Here is a 22313-nt window from a genome sequence, read left to right as displayed (position 1 = left end):
CAGTGCTCCCTCCCAGAGGTATTGATAAGAGGATCTATTATTTACAAGATGCCAGTTTTAACAAGCAAGCCCATTTGGGTTTAACAGGCTTCCACGGGGGATCAGATGGATGGGGTGGAGTGTCATTGATGCTAATCAGAGCTTTGCAGCTGCTTCCTGTGGATCCGAAAGGATGTGTTGGATTTGATGTCGGGCTTTAATCACCCTCTTCTTCAGTCCCCCTCGAGGCTTTTGGGGTGTTAGCTTCTGATCCCAGCCCCTCGTCAAATGATTTTCTCTTTTGTTGTCTCTTGTGCCCTCAACTTTGTAATCATGGTGGTGTTTGGCCAAGTGTGGAAGACCCTACAAAGCTAATAGTACCTTATTTTAAAAGTACGTAGTTGTGAGGTGAACACAGTCACGGGGAGTACATGCAAACAAACTCAACAAGGCGCTCCCCAAAGTTAGTAGTTAAGAGTGGACCAAATGTGAAACAAATGTGTAGTTTTTGCGGAGAATGTCAGCTTGTTTCCTCAGGTGGCTATGTCAGAAGAAGTCAGTCAGAGGAAGGAATTGCTTGATAAATCAACACGCGAGTGGGCGGCAAGTACAAGTACAAGTACAAGTGCATGTGCATGTATGTGTCATCGCGCGTGCGACTTCTGCATTGGCAGCACAGTGTGAATTTTGACAGTAACAATGTTGGAGCCTTACAAACTGCCAGACAGCGAAAGAGAGAAGTAGAAATTTGATCTCTGCAAAGCTGCAACAACTCAATCAAGTCTTCTGCCGCGCTCAATGTTTGCCTTTTGTCTCTTTTTCACAGCTGCGACTTCTCTTGTCAGTCCTCTCGTCCCAGGGTCAGCGTGTGTTGCTGCTTAACACAACAGCAGGTCAGCCTGGTTCACAATCACCCAGGAAATTGGGTTGGCCAGCCTTTTAACCTGCCCCCTCCCAAATTGAAAGCATTCATGCTATTATGTACAAGTTTTCTTTCGCTGTCATTCTACAAGTGGTCATCAATTTGCGTAATGCATTTCTAAATATTTCTTTTTCTTTCAATTCTTCATATAAGGAAAGTACCACACTGACACATTCATTGTTGTCAAGGTGCTGCGGTTTAATGGGAAATTTTACACAATGGCACGTTGACTTTGAGATTAATAGGTGACCCAGCGGAATGGAGGGACTTTACCATAACAATGGCCACTATCCATCAGCGATGCAGTCCAGTTGCATGTTACTATGAAATAATCCATTACAGGCAACAAAGGGATTGTTGCGGCACACTGTCATCCCGGCGTGTATCCTGTTCCCGGGGGATCTAACTGCCTCCCCGCCTACACTATATAGATAGAACCATGTCACATGCAAGGACGGCGGTGTTCCTCGCAATTGACCTTACCGTAAACCATGCCCGCATGACCTAGTAAACCAATCAAGACGGAAGACGTCATGTCTGCGACGACACGTGCATTTTGCTGTGGACAAACAAAAGTAATCCTGATGCCGGTAGCGCGTTGCTTGTTGGTCTAAAACCAATAAAAAATCAATAAAATAGTTAAACGCTGTAGTCACGGTTTGTGTTAGCATGACAGCCGTTATCCCGATCGACTAACGGGTGTCCTGCTGTAGTCACGAGACACTGTCCGGATTATTCCCTTCCCTAAACCCTCAAACGACTATGAAAAATGTCTGCGCTGGATCAAACTTTGTGGAGGACCACACACATGACCAGTCGATTCCCTCCAAAATGACCAGAAACTACAAAGCCCCCTTTGCTTGCTTCACAGAGAAATATCAGTGTCCTGAAAATACCTGACCGAGGAATCACAAGGAAGATCTGACAACTTGTGCATTAAAGCACCATTCATTTTCGCTAATCTTGCCTTAACAATGTCGGAGTTCGGTACGCGGTGCACAATGTGGGCAGGGAGGGGCGTGCCACGGTATGGTCAAATGCACGCTGGAAGATTACAGCGCTGGCTCGATAAATGTAATGGATTAGCTCGACCTTAGAGTATTAGCAGGCTCGTGGTTTAGCATAATTCTGAACATGAGCAACCTTTGACTGCTGAGCTAATAGCAACGTTTTTTTTTCTTTCAAAATTAGTTTTCTGATCTATTGAAGAGATATGACGATGATCGATTTCTTGGCATAGTTTTTGTAGAGTTGTAAAGACAAGAGTCACAAGCCTTTCGCACTGCCCAGCTCAGCCCGCTTTTCCCCAGTCCGTTGTCCCGACACTTGGGACTGGGGCAGTGTTTCTCAACCTTTTTTGAGCCACGGCACACTTTTTTTCATTGACAAAATCTCGAGGCACACCACCCATAGAAAACACCCGAGATGAAACTGTTGTTTCAAGCATCGCTGGACATCTCTTAATGAGTATTGATTGTGTTGGTCTTAAATTTGTGGTTAGGAAACATATGTAGCCTGTAGAGAAAATGCCAACATACAAAATAGCAGATAGTGGTAAATATGAGCCGCATATATCTCTGACAGCCAAGCCAAAGCAGGACTCCAACACATCCCGATTCTACCAAATATTTGATTTCCACCTTTTATGTGTTTGTATCTAAAACAGGAAAACTGACTCTTTTTATAGTCCGACAAATCTCCCCAGTCCTTCTCCATTTTGTTCCTTTCTCTTATCCCTTACCAGCTTCCTTCAAACAGCTCCCATTCTGTCGGCGTCTATCTGTGTTCACTTCTATGTTCACTATCTATCCTATAATCTTTCTTCTTTGTAGTCATTTCACAAACATGCAAATGTAGAAGGCCTTTTTAAAGGGAAAAACAAAAAGCAGCAGAATCTCCGGGGATCGTTTGCGTTTGTTGCCTGAGCATCCGTCTCGCTAAACGCGGATGCCCGACGTAATTAGAATCTTGCTGGAACAAGTGAAGTCCTTGAACCTACACCTTTCCATCTTCCTTCTCCCTGTTGCCATGGCGCTCCAGGCAACCGGTACAACATGTGGCGAGCCACCCGCCGCTGCGCTCCATTACAGCTTGAGAGCTGCCGCTTTTTGCACCCTCTCCCATTTTGCTCTTGAGAAAGTGTGTCATGATTTTCCCTCCTTGACATTAAACCCTGCAGCAGCGCTTGTGCCAGTGGTTGTCTTAACCGCATCAGGGGGTGAAAGGTAACCTCTGCATTTGGAGCTGCGGATCTCAATCCACTTAACTGTAAACAGAATAGAGATTTTCACTGGGAAACCTTCAGGGCTATTAGGCAAACAGCCGCATTGGTAATTGTTGGATTCTTTTGATTGTGGGTTTTAATGAGCTCCAGTAAATTAAAGGAATCTAAATTAACTCATATTTACAAAGAAAAACAATTATTATTGACCCGAGTTGGCTCTGTGTAGGTTTTTTTGTTGTTGTTTTTTTTTGTTATTACGTAAAATGACTAATTAGTTTTTAATGCTGATGGCAGTTTTCTTGGTGATGGGTAGTTCAAACTCTGTGAAACTCTTACCTTCAACTTAGCTGCTGCGCATTTACCAACTTGCTGATAAACTCCTTGCCAATATTCTCGTCTTCTGCTGGTGAGCCCAACGGGCACTGCTTACCTTAACACGGACCGATGACTTTGTTGTACAAAAGCCTGAGGGGGCGAACGTTTGCAATTTTGATTTCTCATCAGGGTTTGTTCAAGATCTCATGTTCGCCAGACGTTTGCCAACAGTTTTAATGTTATTTCTTGTCACAAAGAAATTTTGAACATGTTCAACATTTAGCAAATGAACTTGTTACCTTGAACGAACCCTGATGAGACACCAACGTCCGCTACATTAGCAATCGTTCGCGCCTTCGGTGGGGTATTGGCTCAATGGGCTGACGTTAACGATTCATGAGCATCCCGATCCCAGTCCTCAAAACCCTAAAGATAAAATCCACTGCTATGTTCCTCCTGCTGTGATTGCTTTGACCGTGTAGTTGTCGTCCTCTCCAAAGTGGCATCCGATTAGCACAAGGGCGCTTATGCATTCTGGCAGTAACCTGTAACACTCACAGCCCAGGTCAGGCTTTCCACTCCAGTTAGTTTGGGCATGTTCCTGTGGTATTTTATGGCTGAGGCTTGGACTCTCCATCACAGGCTCGAGGCTGTTGAGGAGCCTGCCAAAGTTCCTGCATATGACGCCCAGAGAAATCTGGGCACGAGGCTCCAGTTGGCACAAGGTAACTGAGAGCGGTAAGCACATTGGGCATTTCTTTCTCTCCCTGCAGTAAGAACTTCGAATTCGAGCATCACTGTGGAGAGATTTTGAACTGTGTGAAGTCCCATTTTCTCACTTGGAGTTTCCTTCTATGCCAGTGCCTAAAACCACAACAAATTGCTGCCACTGCTGGATGGTTGAACAGTTGGGGACCTGTCAAGGATGAAAACAAACAATTTGAAGTTTCTAAATCAAACCAGCTGATACGAGTAGTTTTTGGCTATCAGACATTTTGGATAGTAATCTGACTCTTTGTGATTGTGGGAACAGTTTTGGCAAAGTTTTTGTATGAAGTGCCCGCGTACAAACTGCAAAATCTTAGAGAAAGGTTTCCCAGAAGAAAAAAAAAGTGCAGACTAACTCCATATTTCCTCACATTTTGACTTCTTGTGTGTGTGATGCCTTTGTCCATAAAAAGTCAGCCAAAGGAAGGTGAACAAAGGTGGTGAAAATCGCTGCTGGTGTGCACGCCTCATTAAATTCCAAATGTTTCTTTTATTGCTCAAAGAGTGCTCTAAACAACAAGGCTTTTTTGGCAGCACTATCCAATCACAGGCCTCATTGCGCTCTCACACTGCAGCCAGGTGTGGGTGATCCATCTGACGAAGGTGAGGTCAAAGGTTTGACACAAGCATGTCGGCGGTGGCATCTCAATTTACTCGCGCCCCCTCATGTTTAATTCAGTGGCCCCGCTGTGGTATCCCTCGATACAGACGCCAATCACTGCAGCCGGAATGTCTGCAGACGCTGGGCTGAAATAGTCATTGTTATTGGACAGATCTGTTAAATTGACATGGATGGCTTCTGCTGGCCCATTCCCGCGGGGCGGGTAAACTGTAAAAGACGAGACCAAATTCAATTCTCATAATCAAATCTATGCGGCGTCTGTAATTTTTATTCATTGGATCAGCATGAGAATATTTATTTTTTTTTATTCCCAGCGAGAGAAAGAGACTTTATTCCCTCACAAAAAACTGGTATCCCGCCCAGATACAGTCATCTCGCCGCTGCTTCCTCTGGCGCTTTAGCTCCCAGTGCACCGTGGTCATAAACCTCACTCTCCCAATTTACTTTCCCTTTATGAGCCATTACCATGTCACGTTAGCTTTAGGCCAAGGAAAAAGAAAAGTTTTTGCTTCTTTTCTGCTGCAATATCACAAATCAAATATCTGACTTCGCCAGCCTCTCTCATCTGTGCCTTAAGTAAAGACCACTCACTTTATATTAAAACAGCAACCTAAGTAAAAGAAAGGCACTGTACACTTTTATTTCCAGAAAGAAGCACACTGAGTACTAGTTCTGGAACAGATATCCACCAAATATTAACATAATGCACCAAGAAAGCATCGAGTCCCAAGGGCATATTGATGTTGCTTCATTGCAATAAAACCTAACAAACCTAATCACTGTTTCCAGGGCTTTCTCATATCTATAGGGGATAAAATGCAAACGAGTTTCACCTAGCAACGCAAACTTATCTTTTGAGTCAACTCACAAAAGTCATAAGAACCCCAAAATGAGACAGACGGGCTGCCATTTTGGTTTGAAGCGGACGTATTGGGGATATTTTGAATCATTCCAGGTGTCATTCAAAGTGAAAGATTTTTTTATTTTTTTTCCTGATTGCTCCCAAATATGAGCAAACGTATACTAGACAAATGAGTAATGCTAAATTGGTGAACATTTTAGTTTTCATCAGTGCTTGTGTGTTAAGCATGACAGCAAACTTTGGTGACATCTCTGTCTAACTCAAAGTCAGCTGACAAGGTCAGAGTTTGACCAAATCTGAGATCCTCACAACTTTTGAATATCTTATTATTTGTTGTCATGTGAACTAGCCCTGCCGCTGTGCTACTGCATGAATGTAAATGTTCCAACATTGATTTGATTATATTTAAATAGGTAGGGGAGCTTGCCAGTGACTAATCTTAGTCAGCTTTGATTAATGATGTTTGTGTAGCGGCAAAGTGAAATTAAGAAAAACACAAATGCTGTGCATGCGTGCGCGCGAACGTGTGTGTGTGTGTGTGTGTATGTGTGGTATGAGCGGAGTTGACTTCAGGCTTTGTGTTTGAGAACTGGGTGCCCTCCAGTTGGGTGCGCAGGGATAAACTTACCCGCCCCAATCACGGCGCAATCTGTTTGCATCACTGATCTCTGGAAAAACAGCCATGAATCATCATTAGTTATGATGATAATTATTCACATTGCAGCTCTCCCACCACTACCACAGCAATCCTCCACAGGCTGTCAAGTGTTGCAGATCATGTCTGTTTGCTGTCATATAACAAAATGGCAGCACAAAGTCTATTGAATTCATTGCAGCCTCTTTAACCTTCACTGTTTGTCTTCAATTTGTCTTAAAAACCACATTACGCTGACATGTAAATGAGCATCTGATGCGTACAAGCCCCTGACAAATAAGTTCACAGTGTTGATTAAGTCCATCAGAGGCATGCAAATGAGGAGGGGAATGCAATGCCAACTATGGGCCAAGCTATGAAAGGGGAACTTGAGCAACTCGAATGATGCTGTTTCTCTTTGTTCCACAAGGTGGAGAGACATGCATGGAACTGGATTTTACACAAGTTCGGATTTTTCAAAACAAGTGAATATTGTATTTATCTTATTTTTGTAACCTATCCTCTTCAAACTTGAACACATTTGCTGGTGTTTGATGGGATGTTACCAAATAAAGTCAGTTTTGACTGTTTTGTCTTAGTAATGACCATCGGCGAGTGCTACTAAGAACACATTCATAAAATAGGCTGCGAAGGTTCATGCAATTCTTGAATATTGAGAGGTAAGATCAATTTCAAGGTATATTGCAGCTACTGCCTATGCAGGCTCAGCACAATGTTGCACGGCTCAAGTTGCGAACCACACTAAGTATAGTCACAATTGTGTCACAATAACATAGGAAAGCTTCTTATTACTTTGCCTGCACTACGAGGAAGATTCATTATTCATTTTCCGCATGTCTTTACATGTGTGCTTGTATCTGCTAGTATGTCGTCATCTTCCAGTATGTCTTTGGCAAAAAAATAAACAGGCCATACTGTGAGTACAAGCCTTTTGTAAACATGTATTGCTGCGGCGTATGCTTGGCAGGCTGCACGGTTGAATGCAGTGTCAGTGCTGCGGGAATTAGTGGTTGCGCTCAAATGATCCTCCCAGGGAGAGCGCGACACATGCCATCTTGTCTCCCTCACTGAGATAAGGAGATGCCATTTCCCCCCTAATGCTCCACCTATTAGTTATTAATGGAGGCCCAGTGAAAGCGAGATAGTTGGCTGCCATGTTCCAGTCACTCAGAAAAGCAGTATGAAGACGTAAAATCCATGTTCCTGCGTTCTTCAGAAGTGGTTTTATGCCAGAATGCTTGCATCGCTTGGCATGGACAGGATATGCCTTGCAAAGCAGCCTTTTTGTCTCCTCGTCCCAAGAGCCTCCATCCCTGAACAATCTTATGAATGAGGCCCGCTCGTGGTGCCGCGATGGACCGCCGTATCTGTGCGCCTCCCCCTCATCTGCTCGCCCACATCCGCTTATCGGACGCTCTCACACCTGAGGTGGTCTGCTCGCCAATGGACCCAGACAGACAGGATGGATGCAGATAACCTTTAAATAGAAAAAGAAGAGAAAAAATATGGTTGGACCAAAGGGGATGCCAGAGACTGCTGGGGATTGTGGCAGATCTGGCATTTGTATTACAAAAGGAATGTAGACATCTGGCTTTTAAAATATACAGACGGTGCTTACTATATAGGTAGGTACCTCGTTGCTCCTAGGGGGATTTTTTTTTTCAGGGTTAGATGAGTTGTGGAGAATGTTACAGATGCAAGGTGCCAATGGTTCTGTTTTCGACACATCGTCGATGTCATTTGTCCATAATTTTAGAAAGACATAAGCAGATATCATAACACTTGCTTTGTGTAACTCTCAATAGGGACAAACGTGGATGATGAGTGAAATGTGTGTAGAAGTCAATGCACGATGTCTCTTGGACAACACCAAAAGACATCAGAATGTACATGGCCAAGGTTGTTGTGCACCTGGGTTTTTCTATGAAAGATGATCTCATCAAAATTTGAACCTTGATATCAGATTTTCTTTTACTTATACAGTACAAAAGGGGTTTAATCAGATAAAGGTGACTCTGAAGGCTTTGGGAGATAAAGCGCAAAAAGGAAGTAGCATTTTAAAAATGCAACGACCAGCGTCGACGCGCCCTTTTGGCTTCTGCAGCAGGAGGGTGCAGACAGATCATCATAAATTCTCATCGAGGAGGTTGCTGCGCCGATAGCCCCGGGGCGAAAGGTTCAATCGAAACAACAGCATGGCATGTTGTTTCCACTGCCGTTACTCTTTCTTCTCGCCTCCGAAAATCTCACACAACAAATGCAGATGCTCATTTGAACTTTTCAACCAGTAATTTATCAAGCCCTCCGGAAGAAAAAGATCTATACACCGCTGCTCTTGTTCAACTGCAAATAGATCAAGGAGTGTAAAGGATGCAATCATATGTTAACTGCAACAAGGTTTATTTGTTTTCAGGGAATTGCATCCATTCATTGCGGGCTAGTAACACCAAAGGCTAATTTAGTGTACATTGATCAAGTCTTCATCTTATAGTATGTATATGATAGAGATATTTTCACAAGGGACTTAATCATTCCCCTATTTTTCAAATTGCCTGCCCTCTAAATACGCCCCCAGCACTCACGTCACCCACTGCTATGCTTCTTCATTAGTACTCAGACGGGAGCGAGTAGTACCGAGCCCCAGCACGTGGCGAGCGTGGCCGCCAGGTGACTCAGAGAAGCTAATGAGGTCAACGCACAGAACCTTGTAGCAAACTTGTCAAGCTTGCTGCTAGGCTCAAAGGAAGTAGAGAGCACAGCAGGCCGCTGTCAACTGCTGTTGCTGGACGGAAGCGATGAAAGAGTCCGGGAGGCCAGCGAAGACTTGAAGTTCAAGTGCTAATGAACGGATGGAGATGCCGAGTGCAAGAGCGGGAACGCTTCACTGTGCATGGCGTGTGAACACCTCATTACCTCCATGACTCATTTCAAGAGAGAAAAAGAACATGTCGTTATGAAAGCTTGAATTAGACTTCGGACGAGGTGTATGAACTATGGTCACCAAGGAAAACTGACCAGGAAGGATTTGAAAAAGTATTTGAGGAGAAAAAGGACGGCCTGCAAGTCATACTGCTTATCCACAGCAGCAATAATGCTATCTCCTACACTAACATGGCGGATTAAGGCAAAGTCGCTCGGCAGGCTCAAGCAGCTCATGCAAACGAGCCCTTGGTGCCGCCAGGGAAGGCCGCACACGCTGCCAACGCTCCCAACATGTGATATGTGGATTATTTAAACACAAGAAAGAAGCTGCTTTTGCCCAATTGATTTACTTGACAATAGCAGATGCCAAGAAAAAGCTCGTTTGCAGAGAGCAACCTGGCCGCATGACAAAGCATTTAGTCGATTCCCAGCCTTGTTTTGCCTCAAAGACTCTTGTTTTCCGCACCGCGACTCCATTTCCTGGCAATCACATCTAAATTAAGAGGAATAAAAGATGTGTGTGCCAATATAATATCATCGCTCATGGGATTAATTTGCAACTGATCATGTCGCTTGCTTGGCAAAGGGTCGGCCAATTTTCCAACTTCCCAATAAACAAGAAACATAATTGACTTTGCCGACTTGGCAGCAGACAAGCAAGTTGGAGCGGACACATTTAAAAGACTGCACGGATTGTAGTAAAACAGTCAACGATTAACCGGGAGTAAAATGACAAACAGATGGCGCTTTTCAACCCGCAGTGACCACCATTAAGAGATGCTGTCGTGCGCGAGCAAAACGCACGTGCTCACTAAAAGGCCATATTCATCCTCATATTTGCTCAATGAACCAGCCCACTGCAGACACACTTCCATCAATATCACTTTTACCCCACCCTCAAGGAGCCGTTCTCGCCATATTGGACCTTAACGATGCCTACACCTGTGCGGGTGGCAGCATCCCGCGCTGGACCCGTGCCATTGCTCATCATGGCGCTGGCACGCAGGCTGGCGTGCAGACTGGCAGGCTCGACCAGCCGGCATCTGTTTAGGGTTAGTTCGGGCCGTGACTCCGAAGGGCCCGGCTGCCTGCAGCGATTTATTACCGAGCACAAGTCATTTCTTTCCTGCTGGACCTCTTCCCCTGCTGTGGAAGATGTCTACTGCGCAGGCTGGGTGCAGGCTTAATCACAACTCACATGCTGGGTACCCTTGTGGGGGAATGTGGTCCCTCGAGGTGTGTGTTGTGTTGTATGGAGCAGAGTGAAAGCCATGCACATTGGGCCGGGGACGTTAGGGAAACGGCAGCAAGTTGCCACAAATTTGAGTGTTTCCTACCGCTGCCATCTTTGCATCTGCACTTCTACCAGGAAGATCCTTCTGGGACGCCTTCTAACATCTGGCTGCATTAGGTTGACCTTCCCCTTCGTGCTCGAGGACTTTCTCTCATCACTGCTCTCTTTATCGCACTAAAACATCATCATTTCTCTGGGAGTCCATCTGTTATTCTTTCAAGCCATTACAATAATGAATTGACCATTTAATATTAAATGTATCCACACTGGGTCCAGGTGGGACTATGTTTTTACTGCCAGTAATCTGTCCGTAGATATGATGCCAGCGTTTGCGGTTAGCCTTGATCCACTACCTCCAGTCTTCACAACGTGGCTGTCAGGACTGGAAGTGCTGTACAATAATTCCTGAAGTAGCCGTGGAATGATGTGAACAGCTTGCATGTTTGTTTGTTCAACATGAAAGGACTTCCTCCATTGTCAAAAGAGACATTGCATGAGAGCAGGACATGGCTCATATGCTCTCAGAGTGGAAAAAGCACTTCAACTTGCATTCATGCTCACAATATAAAAATAGGAGGCAGATTTTGGACCTTGTCCAATTGGTTGCGTCTCATTGTGTGCTTGGTGACGTCTTTGAGCTTTGTCAGCTTGTCATGAGGATTCAACGCTCTCAAGTTAGAAGTGCTGCTTTTCTTTCCTGCACGCCTAATTTCAGATGGTTTTCTTTCATGTTCTTCTTGCCATCTTTCCCAGAGTTTTACCTGTTCTTACTCAAAAGTTGCTTCCTCCTTCAATGCAATACTCAAGCTGAATTTTGCCGATGCGGCACATAGCGAGTCCTGCCAAGACTGTAGGACATCCCTCTCCAATGCAGCTCCATCACACTCATCCAAGCTGTTTCCCTGCCAAGACCGGACCGACCGGACCCAGCATGTTGGGAGCTGGAAGAATTTAATATAACATATTGAATGGTCCCTGATATTCTCTCGCCGCTATCTCCACCTGACTGGAATGCAGCATTTAAGATAAAAGATGACCTGCCCTTCTCGCTCATTAAGATGGATCATCTCTCACTAATTGGTCATTCTGACGGGACTTTGCTCTCTGACTCTGGGGGAAAGAGAATGCCTGGAAACCAAGTCCATGTCCATGCAAACGTGTGTTTCTGGCATTTATGGACAGAAGCACCCATCATCTTCATCTTGTTGCTCAGAGATCCCTTTCACAAATGTGCAGTGTGCATCCTTTGGCAAAATTTCCCATAACATTCAATTTTTACTATGCCTTTCATGTTTCTTGAGTTAGTGTTATGGTTTGGTGTCCGGTCCAGTTTGTACCCTACCTCTCGTCCCAAATCAGCTGGGACCACTCCAGCACACCTGCAAGACTAATTGGGGATATAAGTGATTACGAAAATGGCTGAATGAATGGTTTATAGCACCAGCTGTTGCTCTGGCAGATACCAAACCAAAGTACATTTTTACATGAATTATGTGTCTTTTCTGGGCTCTTTTAAGCGTGTTTTTTTTTTCTTTTCCCGTGTACGTGCTGATACACAGTACCATCCGAGGAGGTGACAAAGGCGTGGGTGAGCGTTTCGCTTGTGAAGTGTGGTCATTAACACAAAGTTAACATGTGTGAGCACACTGGTCCTGACGAGACGGGTGTCAAAGTGAGGGACGCTAATTGGCTCCCCCAGCACCACATGATGGACTATGACCCAAAATCTACACATGTATGGCATCGAATAGGGTGCCCATACTCGTTTTGCAATTGATATTGGTGTAGATTTGTATTGAATTTGTGTTTACTCAACCCCACAAATTTACAGCACTGGGCCATCCTCCATTAATTAGAAAAGTGCATCAGCGAGATTGATGCCACCAATAATGAAGTTGAGCTGATGAGGGAGGCAACATGCAACTCGACGGATAAACGGTTATTACCGCCACGGAGATTTAAAGACGCCAGCCATAACAAATCCATGCGATTCTCGCTTTGTGTTACAGCATGTGGCGAGTACAGTCACCATCTGTGCGTGCGTGTGGGTGCGTGTATGTGTGTGTGATCCTGGCACAATGTGAGCCAGGGCACACCAACTGGCGCAGGAACAAGCACAGATGAGCTTTGGAAGGCTTTTGGAAAGCTGAGATCCCTCTGCAAGATGTTTAATATTTGATACTGCCTCAGTGGCACTTTTCTTTATTTTAGATGAATGTTTAAAAAAAGAAAAGAAAAACTTTTTGTCGTTTTCCTGCCAGCAGTGCTCAGCAAACATTAAAGATATGGCCTGTTTGGTCAATGTTGTTCCCTGCCTTTCGATAATTATATTTGTTGCAGTCATTTCTCTGTTGTGTCTGCTGTCTGCAGTAATTTGAGCTCATCCAAAACAAAATTTTTGCCTTTGGAGAGTACAAAGTAATTATAGTGTGGGTGCTTGTGAGCGTGTCATGACTCATACATATTTTAATCTATCGTTTTGCAGAGTCTTTTTGTCCCACTTGCAACAATGAGATGAGTGCACATTTAAAATCTGCATCCTACCCCTGGTGGAACAACAAAAATAACGGCTGATTTCTAGCTGTCAGGACTAAACCGAGCCAAGCACTTACCTGACAGGCTAGTCAGCACCTTTTTAACGGTGACTTCCCGATTCTAATCATGTAAGTAAAAGATGGTTGCGCCTTGCTTCATCTACACATGCTGGTTTATTGTATTTCAATTTGGCAATCCGGACTTTTCCGTTATGTTTCTTGACTCCTAACAGCTGCCATCTTCCCCAAGCGGCTTCCTTTTGTTTTCCAAGATGCTCTAATTTAGAAAGACAATTATGCCATAAGAAGTCTCTCTACTTTCCCACTAAAAAGTTCCTGTTTCTCTTCTCATGCCCTTTGCCGCTCCACTTTACATGCAAATGCTCACGTTATCCCGGTAGCCTCTCGTTCAGTGGTGCAGAACCTTCATAGACATTGATCTTCCCGCTTTATCCTCACTGTGATCCGTCCTTCCCCCTCTCATGCTGCTTAATGAACTTGCCAGCGCCTAATGCAGCTGAACAGACCTCTGCCACGCTCATACCAATGAGTATCAGCCCGCACCGCTGCCATTACCTTTTGATGTAGTCAACTTAAGGTATGCACCGGTACAAGGCTAGGATAAAGGGTCTCAAGGGGACGTGATGGGCAGACAAATTTAAAGCCGCTTATTAAGTTCATATCAACCTGATGGGGACAGCTTAGCTGGGGCTCCATTCTGGGGGATTCAGCAACCCTCATGAAGGGAATATTTCATTGGACGAGCTGATATTCTGCCGTCAGCTCAAATGTGGAGATGCGACTTGTGTCCATTATTGATCTGCTAATGGGGCGAGTTAGCTACAATTACACACTTTGAGATGATTTGTTTTGAGCACTCGCTCACAATAATCTGAATACTGTACTGCCTGTCATGTGGCAGTCTAAAGGTAAAACCCTGAAAGACTCTTTGTGCTAAAGATGATTAGCATGATGTTAGAGGTCTCTATTACTTGTCTCTGATATTGGCTTTTGGTTGCGAATCAGTCAGCGGCTCTGGAAACAGGTAAGCAAGTGTGTCCTTGTGGACCTCTGTTTCACATCATGATTGGTCAGATCTTTGACATGTTGAAGAGAGGGCCGCCCTGATTGGTGGAAAAATATGTTGAAGAAATAAATGCGATTGGTACCTTTTTCTCAGAAGTCATCCATCTATTTTCTATCGCTTATTCAAACGGAGTCCATCTGAGCTGACTTGGGCGAAAGGTCGGGTAAATTCAGGACTGGTCGCAGAGTCTTTGTTTGGCCTACTTTGCATGTCTATGGAATACTGGAAGCAAGCTTCAGTAACCAGAGGGAATATACACGCTGGATGCCCAAGCTTGAGACTCGAACCCAGAACATACAGGAACGCCTCAACTCATGCTTCAACATCACCATGACTGTTGCGCTGCTACACAATTACGGTGCTCTTTTTAGTCTCCTTTAGGTGGCGGTTCTCTTGCAGTTTCTCCCCCCAGCAGGTAGATTGCCATGGAACTAGCGGATGCTAGCCATTTGGATCCTGCTCACTAGAGAGTAAACTTGATTCTAGCGGGCCAGAGGTGCTCCAGGGGGAAAGAGGATCAAGTAGACTTAACAGATTTAGCCTGAAATGGAGTCAGAATCTGAAATGGATGTCCGTGACCTTCAGCGTGGTGATTCCAGCCAACAGAGGGCGACGGGTATAATTGAGGCCAGTGGGCAGGAATGTGAGTGAGATCTCATTGTTAAGCTAGTGACACACTCCAGTAACTACACTTCTCTACCGTCCTCCCACCCCGCTCCCGCTGACAAAGGCTGTGTCCATTTGCCGGGGTCTGTCAGATGCATGAATATGTGTCGCTACCTTGCCGTTTATTATTACTGACATATTGCAATTAGCTGCATCTGCTGCCACCGAGCTGATGGCACACGCAGATGGAGGAAGCTGTTTCGATAGCGCCACGCCTTTGCCTGATCGTGCAATTGATTTGTGTCCACAAACACACTGGCAAAGACAAAAATAACACGTTGACTGCGCTGTCACTCTGTGGGCTGTAACTGTTCTGCATGATGCTTTTTTTTTTTTTTTCATCCCTTCAACCTCCCCTTCATCCTGGCTATTTTCCATTTTTATCTCCCTCCAAGACCACCTCATCAATCCATCTCCGACCTTCCTCCTCTCCGCCCTCTACTCTGTTATGTTCCTTTTTCAGTCCAAGCGTCGGGGGAATGGAAAAGCCCTTGATAACTGCAGGGAAATTCATTTGTGTACTTTTGTGGGAGGGGATAAGAGAGGATTATTTACCTTCTTCTTTTACTTTCAATTGCTTCATTATAGAACTTCTCTGACTTTACGGATGAATGGCAAAGGCTTTGAAAGAGGACCTAACACCGTGACTCCTCGGACTACAAATGACTGAGATTCTCATCAGAGGGGCTTATTGGCAGTAAAACCTGTCAGCTCAGTCTTTTTGTACAACAAAAAGTCAAATGTCGTTGGTATGAAAGTGGTTTGCAGAATGTGATTGGAAAATGTTGGGGTGAACTCCTTTTTAGTCAAAGAAAGCATGTATTTTAGTTGAGCTGGAGGTGCCGAACTATTGTTACAGTCTCTTTGTGCGATCATATTATTTTGTCGAGGCTTTTACACAAACAACTGTGTCACTGGGTTGCATTTTCCGGCTGCATATTTCATGCTCCCTGTTTGCTGAGCTCTTTAATTCCCATCCCTGCCGTATCTATTGCTTCTGTGATAAGGATCCAATCTACCCCGCAGGGATCATTAGTGTTTAATCTAATCTCATCAAATACAGCAGTTTAGAAACAAGGTATTTAGTCCTAAACGCCTACAGGCTCATCAAATGTTTTCCAACTGTAATAGGCAACGTGAATAAATACCATAAGAGCAGCGTGTTTAACTGTTTTGCCAATCGAGGATGGCAAACATTCTTTCCCGTTGTTGCCATAAATTTTGACCCACCATACCCTCCCACTGTTGCCGTCTCAGACTATTGTTTTCGCACAAAGTAAAAGTCATTCTACCACCCAGAAGCAGAATGGGAGTTGGAATGTCGGGCAGCAGGAGTGATGGAGATCACTCGTGGATAAGGACAAGCTGAAAGTGATGCAGGACGTACACAAGAGGGAGAGTGATAGAAACATATATAGTGAGCAGAGTGAGGCTAAGATAAGATTGATGCCGAGCGAGAAGAAGGTGGCAAGGAACAAAGGCTGGCGCACGGAGGAGGAAATCAAAAAGGAGGGTGCAGGAGAGGGACTATGTTGGGTTCAGAAACGCAGGAGGGGGCGGCGGCGGTTGGGAGTTAGCTGGTGATTTATAGGTAGGTGGCCGGCTGCTCACAGTCAAAAAGCTTTATTCATTCCTTTTCAAATCTGGCTCACGCCAACCAGACTCGCTTAAGGTAATGGGTGGATCACGATGCAAATGCAGCCAGGTGAGACTGCGTTTTCATTTGAGCGGGACAAGTGACAGCCAGTGCAAAGGTGATGAGTCCAACAGATGCTTACTGGCACCAGGTAGCAGGGTAAGGTGAAGGTAGTTGGCAATTTACAACCTATACGACTTTTTTTTTATTTGACTTTATCACCTTGTTTACTGCTCAGTCATCCTCCATGCTGTTCCCGCTCCATTTTCTCTTATGTACAGTTTTTGCCAGTTGCTAAGCTACAATACAGCAGTGCATTTTGAGAAAAATCACCTGCTTCTCCGAGGCTTGAAATAAGGCACGGAAACACCATCGACCTAAACACCAAAGTGGCTGTAATGAAGCAGTGAGGGAGGAAAGTTAACGGTTTGCATTGCTTTTCCATTGAATGTAAAAGTTCCACCTGTAGATGGTGGTAGCGCGTCAAACTCGAGAAGACAACGAAGGCGTCTCCGCAATCTGTCACTCCATCGTAACCTCCATTGTATGAGATTCCCTCTCTGGACCAACCAAATTTCTTAAACAGCAAAAATTTATCTGCCATCTAGATGAGATGCCAGTCGAACAAGCAAACAAGCTTAAACAGCTACCACACAGCATTGATCCAAATAATTCTCAAAATGTGTTACGGTGGGCTGAACTAGATTGTGGTCATAAACCGACTGCTACCTGTAAACATCTTCTTCACATCTTATCTGTAGAAGCTAGATTACTCTTAAAGTGCATCCAAACCAATTTGTATGTTATTTTCTTTGTGTCAGGAGTTCACCCAATTGATCAATGACCATTCTGGATGATGGAGCTTTAGAGAGCAGAAGAATAGTTTGAGTAGAGTGATTGCAGCTGAGACATGATCGTGAAATGCAAAAGGATGGCAGATAATCACAGTGGGGATGGAGCCACCATGGTAGGGAAGAGAAACTGGTTGATGAAAGGAGAAATACTGTAGTGGTTGGAGTGTTGGGACTCTGAAGTGATGCCTTGGACTTGTCGACAACATGTTTAGTTCACCTGGTGCACCGGAGAAGCCTCACAGATTTTGTCTTTTGTTCTTCTCTTGCCTCATTTGTTCTCTGGTGCGTTCGAGTTCCGCCCTGTCATGAGTGGTGAGCATATTCCAGTGGATGACAAATGGATGTCATTGGCGGCCTGTCACGACACCTGTGATTGCAACAAGGAGGAGGAAAACAAGCTTTAGCATCTGCGTGGTTAGACTTTTCCAAAGATGCTGGCGAGTCAACAAATAGTTTGGACTTTGAATTAATGAAAAAAAAAAAAAGGTTCAACGTCAGGGCAACAGATCATGAAGGTCAGTGCTAAACCTATTTTGAGTTCTCTGGCGGCCCATTGACTATGTTTACATGCAGTCAATAAATCCCTTTCAAAACCTGAATACTGGCAATATTCAGTTAAGTTTTGAAAAGCCGTGTAAATGCGCAAAACCCCGAATATGGTCTTATAAAATTTTGACTTTAACCCGAATATTGATGGCCGGTAAACGCAGTCAATGAGGCATCAAACTAGTTGGGGCTGAATTGTATTTGTATTGAAGGTGACTATGCAACATATTAATTTTCATTCCTAATGATTACTCATCAAAAAGTACATTAAGCACAATTTAGCAATTTCCTTATTATTAGGACATCCTTTGGGATACAGTCATGACTCATAAGTTTTGGGCTTACAGCTTATCGTCGCTGTGGCTTTTAGATGAGCCAGAACAATACCACTGTGTGAGTGCTTTATTATTTTTTAATTATTATTATTGTAGAGAAGCTCATTATGCGCTACATTTTTGGCCTCTATTGTCTTCCTAATTATGGTGTAACACAATTAACGAGTGGTGATTGCTTGAACACATGGCCTGTGGTGCTGCTGCTTTATTCACATTTTTGCAGGTTTGACGCTACACAGGCCATTTCTCCTTCTTGTACTGTAAGTTATTCAAAGTGAACACCAACGATGATAGGAAGGATTAAACCGCAGGGAAAGCTTGCGATCATACGGTTTTAAGGGTGATGTGACATACCAAATATGTTTGTATTGTAAGCTTTAGATTAATTCTTTTTAGCAGGACCCGCAGCCCTTCTTTTTAATGCTAAGATGTCCTTAATCTTAAATTTAATATATGCTCATCTGTTTATTCTTCAGATATGGTCATTTATCCGCCATCTCCCGCTGAGTTTGTCAGCATCCTCCAAGGTGCTTTTTACCATTTCTAAATTGCATCTCGAATTTCTTGTGGCGTCGAGAAGCGTGGTAATGAGCGGAAATTCTTTTCAGAGGCTGCAGTGGTAATGAATCTGAGTTGTATTCGTGTTAACAATGGATTTGAGGACAGGGAAACAAAGCGAGAAGCAAGTAGCATCTCCAGTATTTTCCCTCATTAAATGTATTTTCTTGTTGGTTTTTTTTTTTTTTTTTGCGGGAGTGGCCTGGTGGTGTAATGTGATGGATGGTGTAACTTGACCTTAAGCACATCAACAACATTTGCCGCAGACACACTCCATCCATTCTTCCTGCAAGAATGGGAGCCGCAAAGCAACTGGTGCATTTTCTGCACGTTGAGCACTAAATGTCATGTGAGCTTGAGGAGGTAACCGCCCTAAATGGCAGCGTGGCATCATTTGCATCCTCTGTAAGAGATGCGCATGCTTATTTTTAGCCGCCCGCATTTGGATGCTCCGTGTGTTTACTGTAGCGGCGGCTCCTCTTTTTCTGGGTCACAGAAGAAATATGATGCCTGTCAATTAAAAGTTTGCCCCTTTAATAGAAGAGAATGATGCAGCAGGCTGTGGGAGTACCAGCGTTTAGGAGTAGCAATGCCACAGAATGAAATGGATTACCTTGCTCAGCAATTTCTATAAAACTCCGGGTGAATCACTTGGTAATGTGCTTATTGACTGCAAGAAATCACTCTTTGACGTCAGTTTAGAGTTTTAACACACTTGTACCACTTTTGCACTAAACTGGCTCACTTATCGAGACAATTTTATTATCACAAAAGCACCTCTAGTTCCACCCCTCCAAATACTTTGATTCACCAATCAGGAATTTGAAAATGTTGGAGAAGTTGTGAGACATCCCTAATGAAGCGGCTGTCCTATGCTCACGCCCACCTCGTAACTTCATTGTTTAACCATCTCTCCAAAGGACCTCTGACCTAGTACCACCGCCAGCAATCACTACAGCTCCATTCAGTAATGTGGATTTGCTGAGGTCGTGGTTGGAATGGTGGGTGATCCTAATGAAATATCCATCTGACACCTCAACTGATATTTTTGACAACGTTCCCAACTTCACAGACCATTGTGGCCCATCAATCCATTGCCCACCCCCCATCATCATACAATCAATCCTGTACCAGTCAGTAGTGTTGGTTTGTTGGGGGCATGGTCTTGATGATCTTGCACCTCAGAAATTGGCCCTCTTCCCCCTTTACCTTTTAGCACACACATCACCGTGACAAGGATTGCCATGGTTACAAGCTACAGTGTTGCACTGTGGCCTATTTTGAGAAATACTTTGAATATTATTATTAACTTGGGTGTGAGGGGTGGTTGAGCTATTCCATTTGTTCCCTTGGCACTGCTGTAAACATGGCGCACCTCCTCCTGCAGTGCACCCATGTGCTGTAACGTCGCCGCCACGGCTATCGCTGGTCTCATCCGTTACACTCTGCTCCCATTCAATCAGGAGCCCGCCAGTGCCTCCGAGGAGGCTGAAGATAAAATTCTCATTATCTTAAAGGGACGACGGCAGGAGGGGGGGCACAAGCATGCACTTGCACGGGGAACTCATGAAGCTGTTTCAAACTGTTACCGTGGGAACCGTTTCCAACTCTCTTAAGAGCGGTGTGCTTCAAATAGATCTCATCAGTGTGCAACAGCTCTTGTTTGCTTATTACCTCCACCAGGTAACAAAATAATGAGGCTATTTTTCAGCCATTAAGACACCGAGACTACATAACTTTTCAAATTGGTATCAATTCCTCATTTATTTAGATTTTTGCCATCACATTTGGCCTACATTGGGGCTCAATAGAGTTAGTGATGAAGCTGATGCATATTTGACTTTTAAAATCTCCATTATTGCCACCTACAGGACTGAAACGGAACAGTATGTGCCGTCAGTCATGATTATTCCAGCAGTATTGTAGTGGCATTTCTCAAAATAAATTTATTATCTGTGGCTATCACTAAATGGCAGCGTGGAAAGAAAGAGCAAAGATCAGAAAGATCTGTTAGCTACAACTGTCGAGAACATCGCCAGGGGAAATTTCTTCAGTGCATGAAGAGCCCATTGTTTGTTTATTCATGCCTCCTAAATTGAAGCCTGTGCATCCTTGCGTTCTTTCATTTCTTGTGTCTAACCAACGGTGAAGGAAGTTCCTCCAGGCTTCCTCCAGTCACGGGCATCAAGTAAGCCACCATTATGGATCATTTGGATAAGAATAACAAGAATTGATATTATACCTTCCTACCTTGTTTGACACATCCCTGGATGTGGCTTTTTTTTTTCCATCCCATAACATGCTATTGACCGCTTTCATTTACGAGCCCCCAACACGTCTGCTGTTTCCATCCCGCTTCACCTCTTATTTGTCAATACGCGCCATGCCGAGACCTCCATTCCACTTGAGTGTTCAATCAATGGCTGACTGCTGCGCCCATCACCGGCCCAGCGGCGGCGGCGGCGCCTTCAGGACGTGTTAGGCGATGAAAATGTTTATCGGAATACCATAACACGATTAGTGTTTGCAGACCAGTTCTGAATGAAAACGGCATGCTTATGATTGACGCCAGCTCTGCCCCGTGGTGAGAAAGAATCTAATAAATCAGCGTAATTTAAAAGCATTGGCTCTTGTCCGCAAGGACTCTCAAATATTTGTGGCACAAGCGCAAGGACAAACGCTTTCTTTGGCACACGATCCTCAAGCCCTCCTCCTGCGCCTCTATTCATTAAAACACAAGTAGGTCACCTACAAAATGGCCGCCCCTTGGCCGCCCTCGCTGTCCCCCGTTCCTGTCAGCATATGTTGCTCTCGGGCCTCCGCCAACTAAGCTCGGTGATATTCCACTCCGACGAGGCACCCTGAAGACAGGCAGCCGGGCGGGAGATTTATTGCCCCTGTCTTTGTGGCCGCGTTTGATAGCGGTCCATTTTCTTCGGGCACCGCTTTTAATTATCCTAATCAGATCTCGCGAAGAGCGGAGGGACAGCATCACTAAAGTGGAAGACACATAATGACAGCAAAAAAAAAAAAAAGACTCTAGGGAGTCTCAGCTTGTTTTGTCCAGGATTCACAATTTGTCCAATTTGTTTTGTTTTGTTGCAGAGTGACTCAGTGAATGTGTGACTGTATTCATCATGCATGTGTGTGTTTGTGATATCCTCAAGCATTAACCCAATTGGAGGCTCAAAGTGGGGCAAAGATTGTGCATATTTGTTGTTGCTTTTTTTGTTCCTCATTTTTGGAGCTTCTTACTCATTCTTGCAGTCATCAATATGAATTCATAGCCTTTTGCTTGCACCATTCGGCGTTCAGGCTGTTTTTCAGCTGAAGTTTTAGCAGACTTTTTCAACTCAACACCCACAAATTGTCATAAATATTGCTTTTCGTAGATTTCAACAGAAACTTGGTCAGTGCCACTGTATGACTCAAGTTCTTCAACCCATGCCAGATTCCAAAATGCAACACGCATTGTGTTTTAGCCACATGAAAAAAACCCCCAAAAAAACAGGATAACTGAAATGGTGCTTTTTG

The 22313-nt window shown here is 44.3% G+C and overlaps 1 protein-coding gene across 8 annotated transcripts in view; it reads left to right on the top strand.

Annotated features, from left to right (window-relative positions):
- LOC144003841 (uncharacterized) overlaps positions 1 to 22313 on the top strand; it is a 94002-nt gene that overhangs the window by 39547 nt on the left and 32142 nt on the right. Inside the window, exon 7 of one of the 8 annotated variants that reach the window (XR_013279094.1) lies at positions 6757 to 6812. The exons of the other annotated variants lie outside the window; for them this stretch is intronic. The gene's annotated coding sequence lies outside the window, so the exon portion shown is untranslated. Of the gene's footprint in view, positions 1 to 6756; positions 6813 to 22313 lie in introns of those variants that run through there. 8 annotated transcript variants of the gene reach the window in all.

The sequence above is a fragment of the Festucalex cinctus genome, chromosome 16, assembly GCF_051991245.1.
Source record: "Festucalex cinctus isolate MCC-2025b chromosome 16, RoL_Fcin_1.0, whole genome shotgun sequence".
Classification (NCBI taxonomy): Eukaryota; Metazoa; Chordata; class Actinopteri; order Syngnathiformes; family Syngnathidae; genus Festucalex; species Festucalex cinctus.
The sequence above is the reverse complement of the archived record's forward strand: the minus strand, read 5'-3'. Positions and strand labels throughout refer to the sequence as shown.